Source organism: Protopterus annectens, chromosome 4.part1 (assembly GCF_019279795.1).
Source record: "Protopterus annectens isolate FY-2018-M chromosome 4.part1, PAN1.0, whole genome shotgun sequence".
Taxonomy (NCBI): domain Eukaryota; kingdom Metazoa; phylum Chordata; order Ceratodontiformes; family Protopteridae; genus Protopterus; species Protopterus annectens.
Window position 1 is genome coordinate 337,374,496 of NC_056734.1, and position 21,890 is coordinate 337,396,385.

The following is a 21,890-nucleotide window of genomic DNA, read 5'->3' on the forward strand; positions in this document are numbered from 1 at the left end:
TTTGTATTAGCATTAATGTACTGAAAAATAGGAGTATGAAACTCAAATGCAGGTCATTATTTAGTGACTTCAGACCTCAGTGATTGGAAAGAAAAAATAAATAGGTTTTGTAATGATCAGACTAAGAATATGAGGCAGAAAATCTGGACATTATGTGGAAATCCTGGATAGTTGAGAGATGTTAGCATCACAGTCAGACCTAGCATGTCTGAATAGGCAAACTGTTAGGAAAATGATTTTGGTAAGGTAATGTGTTGCACTGTAGTTAGAGGAAGTGACAGGGCTAGGATTAGCATTAACGAGTAAGCTGGACAGTGGGGCTTGATCACACACAACAGAAAAGCCTAACAATCTGTTCTTCAATGTGTCCCAGCATTAAGAACAGAAATACTCAACTTAATGTGGCAGCATTATATTTTTCAATGATATGAGCATTCAGTTAGGTATAATGTACATTTTGGAATGCAAGTAGTAGGAATTTCACTATCTAATTGCACTATCTGCACAGGTGAGTGATTCACAGGGCCAGATTCTGTAGAGTTCATGGAAGCTATCTGCTTACAGAGCAGCATGCTGAAGGAAGACTTCAGCACACCAAGAGGGTGTAGTATCCTTGGCTTACATCCTAGCTGTGTTCCTGTACTTACCTAAAAGACATGCTGAAGGTTGTTCTATTGCTTAACTATTCAGCATAGGATAATTACAGACTCTGTGTCTATTCATCTGTTTCAAAAACACATTATGTGCACCCAATGCAACTTAAATGTGGCAAACCATGATGCCAACTCTTTCTGGAATCCTCTGCATATGCTTTATGGACCCCAAGGGATTAAAGCTAGTACTACAGAGTTTGTAAAAGTCTGTAGCAAAAGGACAAAAAAATATCTATAAATTCAACCTGCTATTAATGAATTGCAACAAGCTACTGTGATACAAGCCATAAATGAGACTGCAGCTGTGCAACCTGGAAGGCAGACAGCTAGAGTCAGAACAGGGCTGCAACTAAATCAGTTATCAGACCAGCAAATAATTGACAGGTACCATCTAGACAGACAACATTGTGCAACCTGTCTGCAACATGTGTGCCCCACACTTCTGTGCAGACTCTGTGAGGAAACCCCATTCCCCATGATATCTGCTTCAGTCTGAGTGTGCTTGCATCTGGGACATTCAGGAGACACATGTCGGGAGCTGTGTGAGTGTCAAAGACAGCTGTCAGATGTATCCTGGCAAAATTCCTGGAAACAATGTGCAGTAAGGTAGGTGACAACATATATTTTCCATCCAGTCCCATGGAGTGGAGAGATGCAATGCAATAGTTCTATAAGACTGGAAAGTTCCCACATGTACTCTGTGCACTAGATTGCACACACAAACGTTTCAAGACATAAGTGCATCCTGAAGCAGACCTATACATAAAGAGAAAGGGTTGGCCATCCATCAACTGCCAGGTTGTGTGTGCAGCAGATGACAGCATAACACACATCATGGCAACACACCTTGGAAGTGTTTGTGACATATATATTCCACAGAATATATTGTTCTTTAGGCCATTTAGACTTATTTATTAAAAATTTCTTTGTAAGAATTTCTAGTTATGTAGGTCTATTTAGTTTTTGCATAGGTATAGGTCACCATGATGTAATGATGTTTAGCTTTATGAGCTACACCATAGATTTCGTACTATGTTATTAAACACATTTTTTTAATATGTTTTTAACATAATTCATCGTACGTCATGATATGATAGCTTATATTATTATTATTATACCTGCTTAATTATATAGGCAGATATATGGTTTAACTAGAATCCCGTAGTAACCTTAAAGCACTATGCACTTTATTATAGTCATTTTATTATAGTTGTTTTACGATCTTAAAAATGTATAGCTCAAGATGTGTCATTAGATTTTGTATATTGATTTTCATACAACATTTTTGTATATGTTGTTTTATTTATATTTATATTATGTTTTTAGTGTAGAGGTGTTATATTATACATAATGCAGTTTTCTAGATATACATAGATACATTTTACATCTTCATATGAGATGTATACTAGACAAGCATATGTTTTAGTAACTTAGAAATGTTTTTAGATAATAGTCACATGAATCAAGACTGAATTTAAGGAATAGTACCATCACACGACCATATGATGTCATGTGGATACATTATTCATGAGAACAACGCATGATTGGCTGTATAATGATAGAGACAATATATTTAAAGGGTGGTTAATTCAGTGTTCTTTTAACAGTCTGATGAAGCATTCATGTGGAATGTGAAAGCACTTACTGGGAACGCGTTGTTTTTGTTTTGTTATATTTCACTTCAATAAATGGTCAGCTTCTTATAGTCGTGGTGTGTCCTCATCTAACTTTGTTTTTGGATTCCTTTTTGGCTGTTGTTCTGTAGGCACTTTACCCTTGACTGTGATTGTTTCTTGAGTATATGATTGATTTCTTCACTTATAAAAGGGACATGATGGAAGAGACCTCTGACAAAACCATTCAAGATTTAGACTAATTTCATAATGGTTCGGTAAGAGAGAACAATGAAATGATATTTAAGAGACTAATACATGCTGAAAGTAATCCTTTGTTTGACACGAATAGAATTAACCAGTAATGAGAGAGGGGATGCTGACATGAACAGAAATATAAGAACTTTGCAATTAACAAGGAGACTAGAGCAAACATTAGAAAAGCTGAAACAAACACAATGGCAATGCAAACACATGGAAGCCTGTGTTAGTTTCAAAGTTGTTCCATGAGGCTTACGTATTTTAAAGATGCCTAGTTTTGGTAATATGTATCCTGAACTCCTAAGTAAGTGGCAATAATTAAATCTCGATACCAGTTACAGTTACATGGGGCTATTAATAGAACAATATTTATTAATAGAGAAAGACCTAATGACAGAAACAATGAACATACGAATCGAGTTAGAAACTATACTATCAACAGATGATTTGGGAGAATTATTAAATAATGGGCTGGATTCAAGAAACCTCCATGCAAGACTTAATATGTCTTATTCGGAGGCTGCAGTTGAACGGTATGACGTCAGCATGCCATGCATATTCATGAGGGCATGCTGAATCATACCCTAGTCTAACACGGTCCATGTAGGAAAGTAGGGGGCGTGTCCTATTGCAGAGTACAGCAAAGGGACACGCCCCCAGAAGAGTCAGAGTCCTGAAAGTAAACACCCACGAGCGAGTCCGCTGAAATGTCAAGGAACACAACACCACACATCCCCACAGACTAAACCCTACTGAAAATGTGTAAAATGTAAAAATAGCAGTTTCCTTTTTTTTTTTATAATTTCCAAAATGTTTGCCCGCATTTGCGCTCATTTGCATGGGTATGCCCTTCGCTCAGCCACAGTTAGCAGACATTGAAAAGTATATAAGATCTACATATGCAAATTAAGCCAAGTAGCAATAGCGTAGCGGTAGAGACGTCGGCCAAAGAGGAGGTAGTCACGGTTCGAGCACCCACAATATCATTCTCCATTTTTATTTAAATAAGTATGAAACAATCCCCTGACATATATAACTATAATTTAAGTAAAATGTAATGAAATGGCCCATGTATTTGTGAACAAAACCGATGTAATATATAAAAAAGGATCATAATTGCCCATAGCTTAGCAACGCTTTAACAAGCTTAATATGAGTGCCCGTAGCTGAGCAGCGCTTTAACAAGCTTAATATGAGTGCCCATAGCTGAGCAACACTTTAACAAGCTTAATATGAGTGCCTGTAGCTGAGCAGCACTTTAACAAGCTTAATATGAGTGCCCATAGCTGAGCAGCACTTTAACAAGCTTAATATGAGTGCCCGTAGCTGGGCAGCGCTTCACCCAGCTTAATATGAGTGCTTATAGCTAAATAACGCATTACCCAGCGTAAGCCGTTTGCACGGAGCTGCACAGCGCGCCAACCAGCTCACCGTCGGGCAACATTGGGCAAACTGTAGCAAAGTCGCCTTTGCACAAACACACCTCCTAGCCTGTCTAAACAGTAGTAAAATAAAAAAGAAATGACAAGGGTCGAACCCGGAATACTGTGCACTATAGTCAAAGTACTGAACCACTAAGCCATGACAGTTGTACTTAGCAATACAGTATTACCATACATATAGGAATGAATGAAAATATAACCATGACAAAGCAGGTTTGCTGTAAGCTGAGAAATATCCAAAATGGCCAATCACAGATAAGTGCGGGAAAACCGGCATATATAAGCCCCAATAGGCGGGAATACACACCATAACTGATTGTGGTACCCATTTGCAGTCAGGATGGCAGGTGCAGGAGAGGGAAATCGTTTTAGAGCACAAAGGTGGGGCATTGAGGAGTCAAAATATATGGTTTGGCTCTTAGTCCACCATCATGAAGGCCAACTCATGCAGGGCCAGGTTCAATGGGGAGCATACAAGGCAGAGGCATGGAACCAGTTGGCACATGATCTCACCAGTGCCACAGGCATTCCGAGGACTGAACAGGTCCATCACCGCCATGCGGACCTGAAGTGACGAAAGGAGGATCAACTGGACCGATGGATCCAGGAGGCCTGTCAAATGCCCAATGCCCCACTACTGAGTAAGTATCCATGTAATTAAGTATGTAAGAAATGCTATCCTAGCCTATAGTATGGATAGGTATGTTCCAATATTCCTTCATTTATATTACAGCTGCAGGTGTTTGTTCCGCGAATCGGCAAGCCTATGCTGATAGGCTGGCAAGGTTGCGCCACCAGGCAGGTTAGTAATTATTCTGCTGGTATTGTTATAGAATATAAGTGAGACAGCCTGTAAAAGAGTTTAGTGTTGTAACCCAGTAATAAAGGTCAAATAAGCCTAGAAGAAAGATTTTGCTAGTATTGTAAGATTAGATAAGTGATGCAGCCTGGAAAAGAGTATTGCAATCCAGTAATAAAGATTAAACAAGTCTCAAATAGAGTTTCCACCTGTATTGTAATATCAGATAACTGCTTCAGCCTGAAAATGAGTGTTGTAATCAATCAACAAAGGATAGACAAGTGTTGAATACATCCTTGTAAATTCTGCCATATGAAATAAGTGAGTTAGCTGGAAAGGATTGTTGTAACCCAGTAATAAATGTTAATAAAGCCTAGAATTAAGTACCATCCTGAAATGTAAATATAAAATAAGTGAGTGTGAGAAAGACAGTTTGAAGCTACCAAGAAAGCTGTAATAAGTCTGGAATAAAGGTATACTGCATTCACTACATAATGAAATGAATGAGACAGCCACAACCAAAGAGTGAAATGTCTTTAATAAAGTACAGAACCTGGACTGTGTCTGTCCCACAATTTGGATATGTTGCTGTACCCTTGCATTATGGAGATAGTATGGTTGTATGAAATGCTGAACATCCACAGTTGTCTAGACCCATATAAATCAAATGTAGCAGGATGCTTTACCCTAACACAGCCAGATATGAACATATATGAATAGAAATGGAATGTATATTAATGTAGCAGTAACATCCCCATCACCAACATTCCTAAGGTTACATACAGGAAACTGTACTAATACATGTAGGGGATATATATCTGCATCTACTAGGAATGTACAGTATATGTATAGGTAATTTAAGTTGTTAATGTAATATTTCTCCACCCTACCCTATTCTCACAAATGATGACATTCCACACCAAACTGGGTATGTGTATTCACAATTAATTCAAATGGACATTTGGCCTGTTGGTTTATACATATCTGCATGTACGTTGATGCATGTGCCCTGTTCACATATCCAAACCTGATGGCCTGTTGCCACCAATGAACCCTGCATGCTGTTGGAATGTCCACTGTTGTTCTAAATATGCATGTGTTATGCTTGCTGCTCAATGTTCGGAATTCATGTGTGCTTGGTTAATGGGAATACTGATGCATGCTGTTACAACTAATTTTGAATGGTGTTGTTTGTTACTAACCCAAAATGCCATATAATACTGCTAAATATAGGACAACAGGGAAGGCGGGTTCCAGCGGACCCACCACTCCCACCTCATCTGGCGAATGCACCTGGCACCAGTGCCCAGGCCGGGACCTCCTCCTCCGGTGGCCCTGTGCCACCTTCGGGTGGAAGTGCTGCAGGGGATGGGGCTCATCCCCCCCCTCTGCAAACATGGCTGGAGGAGAGCCTCCACTCACCCTCCTTAGGGGTCTGTGGTACGTAGTGAAATCAGGCGTTCCGTGACTGATCCCCTATGCCAGCTTGCGGCGAGAGTGACGCAACTCACGGGTGTGCCTGCCCATCCTATCCAGCCCCCAGCACAGCCCCAGCCTGGGCTGTGAAGGCACAGTGGCAACTGCCCATGGGTGGGGATCTCAGTTCCACTGTTGCCATCTGTGGGCTCATGGGCTTGCGATATCCAAACATCCGTCCCCGTCAATTGTGTTTACCCCCCACATGTGTCATACTCCGCCCCTGTATGCATCTTGTTTGTCTTGTCTGTTAACCTCCCCAACCTACCTCCCCAAATATACCTACTTCCTGTACCTCACATTCCACTCTCACCTCACCTGAAAAAAAAATAAAAAAAGGGCACTCTTCCCACAAAAAAATTACGCCCCATACATAGCTGCCCATTTCGCATACATGTCTGCTGGACATGTAAACTGATAATTACAATTGGCTGTACAACATATTTAGTTGTCCTCACCCCTCTCTCAGGGGTGGAAGGTGTCAAATTCCACTCTAAATTTCTAACATATGCACAGCTGTTGCTGGTAAAGAATTGGGCAGCTATGGGCCTTCCCTACATCCTTTCTGCACATCCCGGGCTTGTTTTCCTACTGTCCTACCTTCTTTGTGCCCCCTTTTTCACCACTGTCCTATTTCCCCATTTTCTTTTCTTTAAAAGAAATTAGCACGGGTGTTAGCGGGAGTAAGCACTTTTAAGCAGTAGTCAGCGGGTGTGCGCTTGTGTGCGCTTAGCTAAGCGTAGATAAGCATAGCTAAGCATCGCGCAAACTCGCGCAAACCTGCTTACAACAGCTTAAAAGTGCCTTAGTCATTCTGTATGACAAGGCCTGTAGTCTGCTCATCAGCAAAATAAAATACCCCTGTCAGTCTTGAACCCTGGACCTTGGAAACAATAGACTGCATGAATTACCACTGAACCACAGCAGAGATACAAGAACTTGATGCTGAAAGAAATATATCATGAAATACAATGAGTGAATGTAAAAGGAAAATAGGAAGGCCATTACACAAAGCTTATTCTGTGCATCTTTACTGGCAATTCTTGTGGAATTGCATTACATGAGTGTGATAAGAGAAACAGCCATGCTAGTAGGTAATAATGTTACAGTAGCACCTTACAAACCCCACACAGTATCAGAGCAGGATAAACACCGTCATATTTGAATAGGTAAGAGGCCAGACCTCCCAACTGTGACTGATTTACAGGGATGTCCCTGATTTGCAAACAAATGTTACCTGTGCCCCACTGACTCCCTGTGAAATGTACTAACAGTAGGCAGAAAGGTGGGGAATCCCATGTAATGGTAACTGTCAATAAGTTACAGTAGACACTACTTGCATGTCAGAAATGGTGTAGTAATACATATGCTCAAAATACCCCACAGTCACAACTGCAGAATATCTGAAATATATCATGGGTGTACCCCACTGATATGTACCTTTCCCTGAGGCTGGTCAAATATATACCTGAAAGTATCTCAGGCCTGGAAGTGTCAGAAACAGACAGGCATATCAGCCTGTCTGCTGTTACACACTCTGCAAATAGCTGTGGAATTACTTCCACAAGCATGCCCTTATGTAGGAATACAACAAAGAAATATCAAAGGATGCAGCCATCTAACATACTAATGACAGTATAGCAGTTCACAAGCACTGCATGTGCCTGATAATCATAATTGTTAGTACAATATACATAGCTGTCCTCACCCCTCTCTCAGGGGTGGAAGGTTTCAAATGTCACACCAAATGTCAAACATATGTACAGCTATTGCAGTTAAAGAAATGTGCAGCTATGGACCTTCCCTACACCCAGCCTGCACATCCCTAGCTGGTGTCCCCACTGACTTCCTGCTTCCCGCTTACAACTGTTTAAAAGTGCCTTATTCACTCTGTATGACAAGGCCCTAGAACTGCTCAGCAGCAAAATAAAATACCTTTGTAAGTGTCAAACCTCAGACCTTGGGCTCACCAGACTGCATGAAGTACCACCAAGCCACAGCAAACATATAAAATCCTAATGCTGAAAGAAATATATCATGCATTACAAGGAGTGAATGTAAATGGAAAATAGGAAAGCCATAGCGACACTTTCCAGTAAAGACAAATATCAGGCATTCAAGGAGTGAATGTAAAGGGAAAATAGAAAAGCCATAGCAACACATTGCAAGAACTACTGTTGTATGCCAGTTAATCCACAAATCCCACAGGAAAGTGCATACTCCCATGTAAACAGTGTTGGCATTAGCAGGTGTGACTTAACATACACACTGAGAAGAGTGAACTGAAAGAAGCAACAGCCAGGTTTCAGTACAACATGCATTTCAGTGGCTACAACACAGCCTCAGATATGAGAGATATACCAACCTTCTGACTGACACAACAGTGTCCACAGCAAACCAGCATGGTCCCCACATTGCAAAACTGAAAGGCCTATGCCTACCTAACCTATCATTTTATAGCAGGCTGCATGCAATTACTAAATGCTGGCCAGCAATTGGTGCAGAGGCCATCACATGCACATGTGCAGATACCTACAAAAGCAGCCTGTACTGCCAGTCCACACATGCAATAATATCATTGCAGCAACTGGAGGGAGAGAGAGAGACACACACAGAGACAGAGACAAAAAAAAAAAAAAAAAAAGCAAGCAAGCAAGCCAAAACAAAAAAGCTGTCAGAGACACCAGTCCACAAAATACAGAAATACAACACATCAACAGGTACAACTGACAGAGGTGAGAAATACAAAGGTAATGTATATAACAGATATGTATTTGCTGGCATCTGAATGATGTGTCTGAAAGGTAATCTACATACTGTGAACCCTCCATATGTGTTAGCAGCCTGTATCTAAATGTATATGCAGATGTGCATAGGGCAAGGGACATAGTGCAACTGTTAGTGAAGGCTGGACATACATATGTAGTTGAAGGTTGCTATGTGCACATATCAATGTAGGTTATAGTGTGTGGCATTGAAAACAGCATGCAGTGCAGGTATATGTCATGTGCTGGTGAATGTCTGTGGGACTGAGCCAGTGAGGCCTGCTACAGCTATACGGCCTGAGGACAGCATAATGCATTCTGCACAACACTGTGCAATATCATTACAGAATGGTATGTCTCACAACTGTTTCAGAACTGATATTCCCACCATGAAAGGTGGGCAGTCTATGTGCCTAGATGTGCATGTATATGTACAGCAATGGATGTTTAGAAGTGTGTGTATCTATATCTATATATATATATATATATATATATATATATATATATATATATATATATATTCATATATCTATACATATATATATATATATATATATATATATATATATACATATCTATATATATATATATATATATATATATATATATATATATATATATATATATATATATATGTACATAGATAGAGAGGTATGTATAGATAGATAGAGCTATATAGATAGATAGATAGAATATGTATATACATATAGATATAATAGATACATACATATATAGATATATGTAGATACATACATATATACAGATAGATATGAATGTCTATAGATATGTATCTCTCTCTCTATATATATATATATCTATATATATATATATATATATATATATATATATATATATATATATATATATATATATATATATATATATATATATATATATATATATATATATATATATATATATATATATATATATATATATATATATATATATATATATATATATATATATATATATATATATATATATATATATATATATATATATATATATATATATATATATATATATATATATATATATATATATATATATATATATATATATATATATATATATATATATATATATATATATAGATATACATATATATATATATAGAGAGAGAGAGAGAGAGTGAGAGAAGGAGACATGGGGGCAGATGTATTGCAACAGGTGCCTGGTGACCAAGGCATGGAATGAACACCAGTGTTGATACTGCAGTACCATACCCCATTCCAAAACACCTTACCCACTAACTACCACATAGGTGGTTGCCTGCCTACCACTGGAGGTGTCAGAAGGGAACATGGGACACAGGTGTACAATAGCCTCCCCTTTGATATCCACAGTGGCACACTAGTCTTGTAATCCCTGTACGTGGTACGTGTCATCACAAAAGGTCTGTCAGCTAGGGAAATGTAAGTCAGTGTACCCCTCTACACCTCACAATGTCCTATACAGTATGTACCTCCCATGAGAACTACAGCAAGTGGAAAGGCCACAGACACACCTAACAAATACTGATAATGCCCTCAAACACATTCCCTATGAGGACTGACTCACAAAACCACAACTAGAGTGCCTTGCATACTTCCTAAACAGAGGTTACCACTGCTGGACATACAGAGTTATGTCACACCCATACCAGTCGGCCAACCACCATGGCAACACCTCACAATCCATCCAGCCTACATGACCTAGGGCCCTAATCCTTGTCACTGCACTAAACAGCACATGCTGGAGGTACAGGTTCCTATACAGAAATATGCCATACCCTGGACTAAACCACCCAGCATTAACAAACAAGGCTCCTTATTAGTAGATGTCATACATACCCCTGATGAATGTTATGGAGATAGGTAATATGCCCTGTGAGTCACCTCTGTTTAACTGTTTCACAGGAGCAAGTAAAATCACATTACATGTGTCCCAAAGGGCAGGGTAGCATATGGCTAGGCTGCCCTAGGCCCAGGGCCAATAGCATAGTACCTACCTATGACACAATGCACACACACATGTACTCAGTGCAATACCAGCTATGTGAGGTTGAATGAGTGTGACGCTGACTGTGTGCAAGGTCTGTAAAGGTGTGATAGCTTAGCGTGAGTTTGTGTCTGTCATGGTAGTTTGTGTCCTAGGTGTGAGGCCAGAGAAAGATGTGTCAGTAGGATGCAAACATAGTAGATTGGCATATTTTGTGCCGTAGTTCCCTGTGTACGACTGCGGTGTCATATTGTAGGCAGGAGCAATACATGTATGCTCAGTAAGTGGTACTGCTGTTGAATCCAGCTCACATATGAACTGTTGTACTACCTGAAGTTGTAGGCCTAAACACTACAGTATGGTGTATGTTCACATTCCCTGGTAACACTGTCTGGTGTGTTTCCTGTAGTCTGCACAGATTACATACCTCATGCATAGGTATCTGTAAGTAAGGGCACACAGTACTATAAGGTACACAGTTAATGCTCATCTGTGTCGTCATACATTTGTGTGTTGTATGTATGTGTAATGTGTGTGTAATGATGCCTGTACCATGGCCACAATCACATGTGTGTTACAGGGTATGTGTGTGTACCTGGCAGCATGTATACTCTGTGACAGCAGTATGCTGGCTATATTAACAACTGTGCACATATGTCAGGTAGGGTATGGCATCAAAGACTAGGGTGGATTACCATTGAAACTGTAAATGTGCATTGCATTCATTGCATGGGATGACAATATTCTTCATCCATTAGCTTGATACATACCCCCAGTGTGAGGTTGTGCATTGTATCCCAAACAGTGTGCTGAGTGCTGGTGTATACTAGTTTGTTGTATGGAGTGTGGCAGGCACTGTCAGACAGTTGTGGGCTGAGCACTGATATGTGGTATTGAACATGTGTATCCCCAGATAGACAGGCAAATGCTATATATGGCAGTTAAGTGATATCAGTACATTAGAATATTAAGTGTGCCACATGACTTGCTCACATATTTTTCTTTTCCTTCCAGGGTGATGGTGCATCAGCGTAACCCACCTTATACAGCAGCAGAGGATCAGGAGATCCACCAGAGCCTGGTGCACAATTTCTCTGTGCTGTTTTCAAGGACCAGCCAGAACCAGCATGAGAGGGCTGCACTGTGGCAAGATCTTGTCCGTCAGGTAAATGACATAGGCATGCATAACCGGACATATGAGCAGGTACACCATCACTGCAGTGATTTAATTAGACATGTCCGGCAGCATGCGTCTGATATCCACAGACAACAGCTTGCCACAGGTGGTGGGGTACCTATACACCCCCCCTCACCAGTGTGGAGGAACACCTCCTAAGTGGTGTGGCTCCAGGCCAACAACAACAACATCCACAAACATGTGTCATCATGGAGGCCGGAGCCACCCAGCATGTTGAAATGGAGTGTGCAGGTAACATGCCATATCTGTAGTTGACTGTTCTCTGTACTGGTAGTTTATGTGTGTGTGAGATGTGTACTGTGTGTGTAGCTGTTAACCTGCCGATTCTTCTGCAAGACTGATATTCTGAGTATAATCTGTATACCTGTGAAAGCCAACTGTTGTACTACTGTACTTTATCATACTCACAGCATCAATGGCACAGTTGTGGCCACTGGCAATCACTCTCATATTTTTGCAGGTCCCTCTGGAGTGACAGCAAGGCAGCCAATCCATGCTGGTGAGTGTGTAATAACAATACTATTGCTAATGACATGTGCATGTCATATGGAGGTGTAGTGTGTGCACATGTAACACACCTATGCATAATGCATGCTGTGCATGTTTGCTGTGAGACTATGCATATCCCATTATTCTCAGTAGCTGCCTCACTCACATGCAATACACAAAACATGGCACACATGTGTGGCAACACAGTACTGGACATTGGATAGGCATACCTGATACACATGTACACAACACACACATGTTTGGCATAGACACTACACCTTAGCCTGCTACACATGTCCAATTATGACACCTGCTGTATGGCCACCCTTCAGTATCCCATGTATCATCTACGCAGCACACATAATATACCTGAGGGGTAGAGGCCTATCATATTTTTGTGCAACAGTCTTGAACAAATAATACATTCATGTTAGGCAATGCTCACTACTGGCCACCTTACACACCCATGTAACAAGTGGCTGTGTAATTGTGGATGTAGTCATGTTACTGCACTTCAGGTACAGCATGCTAGCTGCCTGTCTGGCACAGATTATTATTGTTGACTGACCACAAGAAGCATGTTGATCATGGCTCACGTTACTACAGCACATCCTGTTCCACTGACCACAAAAGTACACATAACAGTTATTGTGTAGCACCATCATGTGTTGTGTGTGTGTGTGCAAATATATGCACCCACAGCTTGTAACACTTGCACAACATTGTTCTGTCCTTGTACACATTGTGTCCCAGGGTGGAGACAATCACTGAACAACTACACACAAGCATCAAGTACATGTATACTGTTATTAACAAGGGCTGTCTACACTTGCACTGCATGTTCCTGTGCAACACATAATCTGCATGCTGACACATGTGCAGTGATGTTTTTCCTTGTGATACTGTCACCCACCCTCAAACAGTATTGTGTATGTGTTGGATTGCAGGTGTGTCTGTGTTTGTATCTGCTGTACTGAGGAGTGTGCCTGTGTGCTTGTGTGCCTGTGTGCCTGTGTGCATGTGTGCTAACATTGTGTACACATTTGTAAACTGTGTTTCCTATCTTCCTCTCACAGGTTCTGATGTTGCTCTGGTGGAGTGCAGCAGGGAACCTGAAGCCACTGCTGGGGATAGTGATAATGATGATACATGTGTAATGGCACAGGGAGGTGTGACAGGGTCTGTCGTTGGTCAGCCAATCGACACTACACAGCAGTCAACCCCATCAATGTGCACAGTCATCCTGCAGATACATCCATTGTCACCAATGTCCTTAGCTGAGGGACAGCATACAGTGGGCATTGACCAGGGTAGTGTGGTATCATTGGCACATGCATCCCCTCACAGCAGCCATGGCCAGATTCCTGACATGGTACCACACAGACAGATGTCCAGGGGTTCTCGTGGGAGCATCCGTGGTTGTACTGCCCCTGTCAGACATGCCCACAGAGGTCTTTCAACCTCAGCTATGTTCCGTGCTGTAATGCAGGCACAGGAACGTATGGAACGATACACCAGACAGGGTTTGAGGGAGCTTAGAGCACATCGCACTGCTATGAATGACAATATGCATGACGTTGCGGCTGCCATCCGTAATATTAGCAAGGTCATTGATAGACGTTGGGGGGACACATTAGATCTCTTCCACAACTACATGTCCAGGAGCCAGGACAGTGCAGGACAGTTGAGGCGTCGACATGGACGTATGCCAGCAACATCATCAGCTGGCAGTCGTCACGGACGACAACAAACCCGCAGCCACTCCCATAGTGCCAGTACCAGCCCCAGCAATGCTGGGTCTGTGCTGTCATTAGACCGTCCTAGAAGACCATGTGCACGTGGCTCTGGACAGTCCCAGCAGTGACATGTGTCCAGTCAACAACCCACTGCCTCTGATGACAGTACCCAGTCTAGCTTAGTACCTGATACTGTCTGTAGCACCCCTGCCAGGCACAGGTACCATGTCCGTGGCCAGAGACAGTGATCTGTATGACCTGGCAGGTACAGTCTGTGGATGTCCACAAACACCCGTATATGGCAGCCACGTGGTGGAACTGTGTGCATGCATACACACACACATAATGCTAACACCTAGGGCTAACACATACACACACACACACATCGCATCAACATTGCCCCATGTTGTACTGTTGTCCATCACTAACACACACACACATGCATGTCGATTGGATGTGTCAATGGCAGACTCTGGCAAACCAAATACACACCCTGTGCATATGATGAAACTGTGCCACCTCCTGCCATCTGTAACATTGATGCAGGAACAGGATAGCATGGTGCTGATGCACAGGGTGACTACATAGCACTGTAGTAATATTATCATGTTGTTAACAGTACAGTGTAATGATATCGTTGTGGGTATATCCGAGCATGCATGATGCATTAACACTATGATTGTCATTGTAGTTTTGTATACACCAGTGTTAATTCCCAAAGTGTACTGTCTGCACATGTGCCACATGGCTGTTGTGTGTACCTGTGCCTGCATGTGTTGGGGTGTGGACAGTATATGTGTGATGTTTGCAGCACAGAGTTGCAGGTGTACATTTGTGAACATGGTTAGCATGGAACATGACATGGTTTGACAGTATGCTGTGGGTGATACGGTTTCCAAATGTCAATGGTCTGCATTCTGGTAGTATACACAGCCTACATAGCCTGACATTCAGTGGTCATTACATGGTGTCTCCTCAACTGATACACAGATGTAGGAACCCGGTGTCAGTGATATCCCTGCAGTACTACACTATACCAGTAGCCATTCTTACTGAGCCCCACACATCCCTGAGAACAATACTCTTTGGCATATAGCAGTCTCATGTACATGCCAACACACTACGGATATGTCCATCCATGACTGCAAATGCATACAGTGGTCTACAATGCATTCTACACAAGACACACCTAACCACCACAAGGGTATCATACAGACAGATACCTGTTGTCCAAGCCATGCTGTATTGCTGTAACACAACTGTAGCATTGTCATCGGCATGTACTTAACATAGTATTCCAACAGTACCATGTAGGTGGCAGCACCCATCATGTAGAACGGGTAATGGTGTGTACATGTGGACAAGTGTTATCTTGTCTATCCTGTGATATTCACATTTCCAAAGGTATTCTGCAGTCTCTCAGTGTATCACCTAAGCAAGAATGTGTCTGTATGAATATCGGCAACAGTTGCCATACACCTACACTGGATGTCCATCACTCACAGACTTTGCTGTGTTTTAACATGCCTGACATATACTCCAGACATGAACCCTCACCCACAATAATCTATCAAAGCTTTCATGGGTGTGTGTCACATAGCTGGCCTAGGACACAGATCACTGCAGTAGCCTGCATTGTCACCAACATACATGTATGGCCTAAGGTCTGGGAAGCTGCGGCACATGCTGGCAAAGGTAACAACTGTATTCATATGAGGCAGGCTTCACACATAGGAACTATTAAAGGTCACAGGTACATATCTGTATGTGGCACACACATACCTGATGTGTGCATTGAAATTAATGTTATAATAATATGTCATACAATAATAAAAGCAAAACACACAACACATTGACAATCTGTGTGACAAACACACACATGGCATTTGTAGGATTCAAACCCCTACCTAACTATGTTATGATACTTGACAGAGATGGATTAGCACAGCACACTATTCGCATTTCTCGATGATTTCCCTTCTCCTGCTGTATTTATAGGGTGCTGACATCATCAGTCTTTCCAAAGAGGAATGTACATCTTTTAGTGTGTTATCCCAGTCTTCAAAAAGGGCATTCCTTTCAGAGAGAATTGCATACATACACACCCCCCTGCTCCCCACACACACAGCGTTTGCAGGATTCAAATCACTACCTAACTATGTTATGATACTTGAGAGAGACACATTAGCACAGCGTGCTATTCACATTACTGGATGATTTTCTTTCTCCTGCTGTATTTATAGGGTGCTGACATCATCAGTCTTTCCAAAGAGGAATGTACATCTTTTAGTGTGTTATCCCAGTCTTCAAAAAGGGCATTCTTTTCACAGAGAATTGCATACATACACACAGCATTTGCAGGATTCAAACCCCTACCTAACTATGTTATGATACTTGAGAGAGACACATTAGCACAGTGCGCTATTCGCATCACTGGATGATTTCTCTTCTCCTGCTGTATTTATAGGGTGCTGACATCATCAGTCTTTCCAAAGAGGAATGTACATCTTTTAGTGTGTTATCCCAGTCTTCAAAAAGGCCATTTCTTTCACAGAGAATTGCATACATACACACAGCGTTTGCAGGATTCAAATCCCTATCTAACTATGTTATGATACCTGAGAGAGACGCATTAGCACAGCGTGCTATTTGCATTACTGGATGATTTCCCTTCTCCTGCTGTATTTATAGGGTGCTGACATCATCAGTCTTTCCAAAGAGGAATGTACATCTTTTACTATCCCTCAGTATGGGGGATAACAATATCTGTGCATTAACAGACGCCTAGTTAAGGGTCACATATGCACACTGGCACTGCCAGGTTATGTTCTATACCATGCTTCGTGACAACAGGACTTGTAACACACAACACAACTAGGGGGTGTATCGATATACATCACAGATACACACACGTCTGGGTTGGTACCACTGCACTAAGCATGACAGGCCATACATATACAACCACCATTATGCAAAACTGCCTTTTTGTTTGGTGTGTAGTTCAGACCCCCCCCCCATGCCCAGGAACCACACTCGGCTTTCCTGGGAACAGTGTAGGATATGAAGGTCTTCACACACACCATTATAGTGGTTGACTTCAGGTACACAAATATTGACTGGGGATACTACTCAGGCCTCAACAACATCACCCTACAGCCACTACAATTTGTGAATCCATGTGCTATGGCACAACCAGTCACCACAGCCACAAGGGGGAATACATATTGGACCTGAGCATCACCAACATGGGGACTCTATGTTCCACACCAGAGGTAGAACCCTCATTGTTAAGATCAGACCATAAACAACTTTCCCTGGACATCCATATCCCATCCCCACCCCCAGCCAAGGAAATCACTGTAAAGAATTTCTCAAAAGCAGACTTTGCACTTGTGAAGACTGGGGTGGAATACTTCAAAGGCCCCATGCTGGAGGATAGTACATCCCAATCTTCAGAATCCTTTACAAACGCATTCTATGAGCACCTGCAGGTATGCATTGATCATGCTATCCCAAATAAAACCATGACTCCTCCAAAACAGGAGACCTGTCTGGTTGACCCCGGCCATATATAAGCTGTACAACAGAAGGAGGAAGCTACTACATAACAGAGCAATATCCCACAGAGGGAGGACATCTCTGAGCAGTATTGGCAAGACACTTCAATCCCTCATATAATCATCACTTGCAAGTTTTGACAGTGAAATTGACCAGACACTACAGATAATCACAAGGCCTTCTTTAGTTATGTCAGGAATATGTGTGGAAACACCCAGATATGCTCTGAATTGTTGCATAACAGCACAAAATATGCCAAACCTATGGACATAGCCTACACTCTGGCAGACAGAGTCTGGACAAATGTCCCCCCCTTACCCCCCAAGGGTACAGATGCCCATCCCAAATGAATGTAACCTCCCTGACATCACAGATGCACAGGTGAAAGGTGCCCTCTCCACAGCAAATACACAGCATATGTATGGGACTGGACGGTGTCCCAGGCTGTGTCCTATACGAGCTCTGAGTAGAACTGAACACTCACATTAAGTCACTGTTCCAACTTAGCCTTATTACAGGATATGTACCCTGAGAATGGCATACAGATACAGTGCTCCCACTCCACAAAGGTGGTGCCACAACGGACCACAGGAACTATCACCCCATAAGCCTGACTAGTGTGGTAGAAACAGCTATGGAGCGTATTATCATGGAAGTCATAATCAAAAACATTATGAACCTCCAGACAGTGGATCATACACAATTCGGCTTTGTTAAGGGCAGATCTTGCCTCTTACACATAGTTCATATCTTTGAAACGGTTACTGAAGCCATGGATGAGGGCAAGGTAGTTCACACAGTCTACCTGTACCTTGCAGAAGCCTGCAACACAATACCCCACTCAGGCATCATACATATGCTTACCAGCTTAAATATCAACCCCTATATCACTAGATGTGTTGCTATCTGCCTCAGGGATGGAACCCACATGGTCAGAATTGCAGGTGCCATGTTCAGTTCCAGACCAGTTACAACTGGTGTCTCACTGGGCTCAGTTGTGGGACCTGTCCTGTCCGGTATGTACTTCTCTGAGGTTCAGACTAACACGGGGGGATTATGTCTAACAAACGTCACAGATGACTGCTAACCGGGGGCCATAAGCGACACTGCAGCTGACACATGCTTCCTCCATAAGGGTCTCACAGAGATGGATGCTTGTTGCCAGAGCCATGGCCTCGTGCTAAATGCTAAGACATGCATAGTCATCCCTTTTGGGGAAAACAAGGTGCACACAAATTACCACATAAGTGGTAATCCATTAAGTACAGAAGATGTATTTACAGATTTGGGGACCAACATAGATCGTAACCTCTCCTTTGCTAATCACATTGACAGAGTCATTGCAAAGACCTTTATATAGCCCTCCTTATCACATGGGGGTTTGCATGTAGATCATGGGAGGTCATTGTGGCCCTCTACTAGTCACTCATCAGGCCCATGTTTGACTACAATGCCCCTTTTGGGGTGTACCTTACCCAACACCTGCAGCAACTACAGTGACCACAACAGTACCTCCCCAAGAGGATCATGGGCTACACACAGATGTCCTATGCAGCTCAACTAAAGGATCTCCAGCTCTACTCAGTTGCTTAACGCCTACTCAGAGGTAATCTATGCCTGATGTACACAGCCATGTCAAACCCAGAAGTAATGGACATGCTCCACCTCATAACATCCAAGACCCTTAGGGCTACACACTCCAGGGACTTAAACCTCAGCACAAAACTAAATAGGACATGCTGCAGGGACAGATTCATTACCCAGAGGCTCCACTCACTCTGGAATTGAATCCCAATTAGAGTTAGACATAGCCCCTGGCCAACCCTCTTCCAGCAAAATCCAGCCGCATGGATGGGAACTTGCAAATTCACCCCTGGGATCTCCACTGTGTCCCTGTTTGACAGAGGCACAGCAAACTAGCCTTAAAGGGTGCCTTCTGTGACCTACTTTACAGAAGCACAGTAGGCTACTCTACTGGGGAGGCAGACGCCAAATACACTCTGACTAGGCTTATGAATTCCCTAGGGCAGACAGCCTAGTATCGACCTCTGCACCTATGTTTATGTTCAGGATGCACAATATTTGTTGCTGATACTGTTTGCAGGTCTTTATTGCCGTAGCTTTCCTAGTTTCTATGAACAACTTGTGTATCTGCGTAACATGTTTGATCATGACAGGGTTCCAGTATATTAATATATGTGTCTGTTGTCATTTAATTGTGTGCACAGGGTGGATTGCTGGATCGTGGGAGGTTCCTGGCTTAACACATACAACTGCCAGATATGTGTGGCCGACTGCTATACTCAGACATGGCCTAAGTGTGTGAGCATGCCCAGTTCAGGCTTTCCATGTTTTGTTGCCTGACATATGTCTCATTTATCCAAGTGTGTGAGCATGCCCAGTGTGCCCTTTCCATATGTTGTGATCTGAAGTCCACTACATTTGTGGTTGTGTGTCAACATGACCAATATTGACATTTATACTGTGTGTGTTGAAAGTCATGTTGTGTTCTTACTGCCAGACTCCTTTGTGTCATAACTCAATAGGGATTATGCTGTGCCTGCAGGGTTTTCCATGGGATAGTTTGCAAAGACTTGTCAACATTCTTTCATACTGGCAGAATACTGCAATACTGTCATAGTGTAGTGGTTCAGTACTTTTACTATGGTGCACAGTATCATGGGTTTGAGTCCCATCACTGCTTTAAATGTTCATACTGAGCAGACCAGACTGGTTAAGGGCCAGTTGGGCAACTATGAGCATGTTGCATTTTGTTCAACTATGGCCTACTTAAACCAGGCTTGTCCAACATTGCTGTGTATTCACCAACTTGGGTGGACATTGCCAAACATTACTCCACATTGACCACAGTTGTACTAGTTGGTGTGTGTGATTCTGTTCATAGGTTCATACTAGGCTATCTGCCCTAGGGCATTTATAATCCTAGCTAGAGTGTGTTTGGCTTTCAACACACATTTTAAGTGGAGTTTGCCATGACATTTTTCAAGGTTAGTATACTGTGCCTCTGTCTAACAGTGACATAGAAGTGATACCCAGGGTAAACCTACAATCTCTAATCCACTCATCAAGATTCCTCTTGAAGAGAGTCAACGAGGGACTCTGGCTAACCTGGAGTGGGAGTTTACTCAAGAGTGGAGGGAGCCTCTAGGTTATGAATCTGTCACTCCAGCATGTCTTATTTATTTCAGTCCTGAGGTTCAGGTCTCTTGAGCGCATAGCTTGATGGGGTTCAGATTTTCCAAGGTGCAGCATGTCCATTGATTCCAGTTTGGACATGGCTTTATACATCAGGCACAGATCGCCTCTGGGCAGGTGGTATGCCACTGAGTGGAGCTGCAGTTTCTTTAACCGGGAAGCAAATGGCATCTGTTTGAGCCCTTTGATCCTCCTGGTGACGTATTTTTGTGGTCTTTCCAGCTGCTGCAGGTGTCTGATAAGGTACATCCCACAAGGGGCATTGAACTTAATTATGGGCCTGATGACGGATGAGTAAAGAGGCACGATGACCTCCCCTGATCTAGATGGGAATACCTTCATGTTTGGGTGGGCTATATGAAATGTTTTTCTAAACACTTTGGCCACGTGGTTGTCGAATGAGAGATTGCTATCAACTTGAGTCCCCAGGTCCCTTATCACTTCTTCCATACTTAATGGGTTACCACCTATGTGGTAATTTGTGGGCACTTCGTTTTTGCCAAAGAGGATGACTATACACTTTTTTGCATTTAGCTTGAGGACATGTCTCTGGCACCAGTTGTCTGTTTCTATGAGGCCCTTTTGTAGGATGCTTGTGTCAGCTGGAGGGTCGATTATGGCACCCAGTTTGCAGTCATCTGCAAACTTGTTCAGCCACAGTCCTTCTGTGTTGGCCTGTACCTCCGAGAAATATACACCAA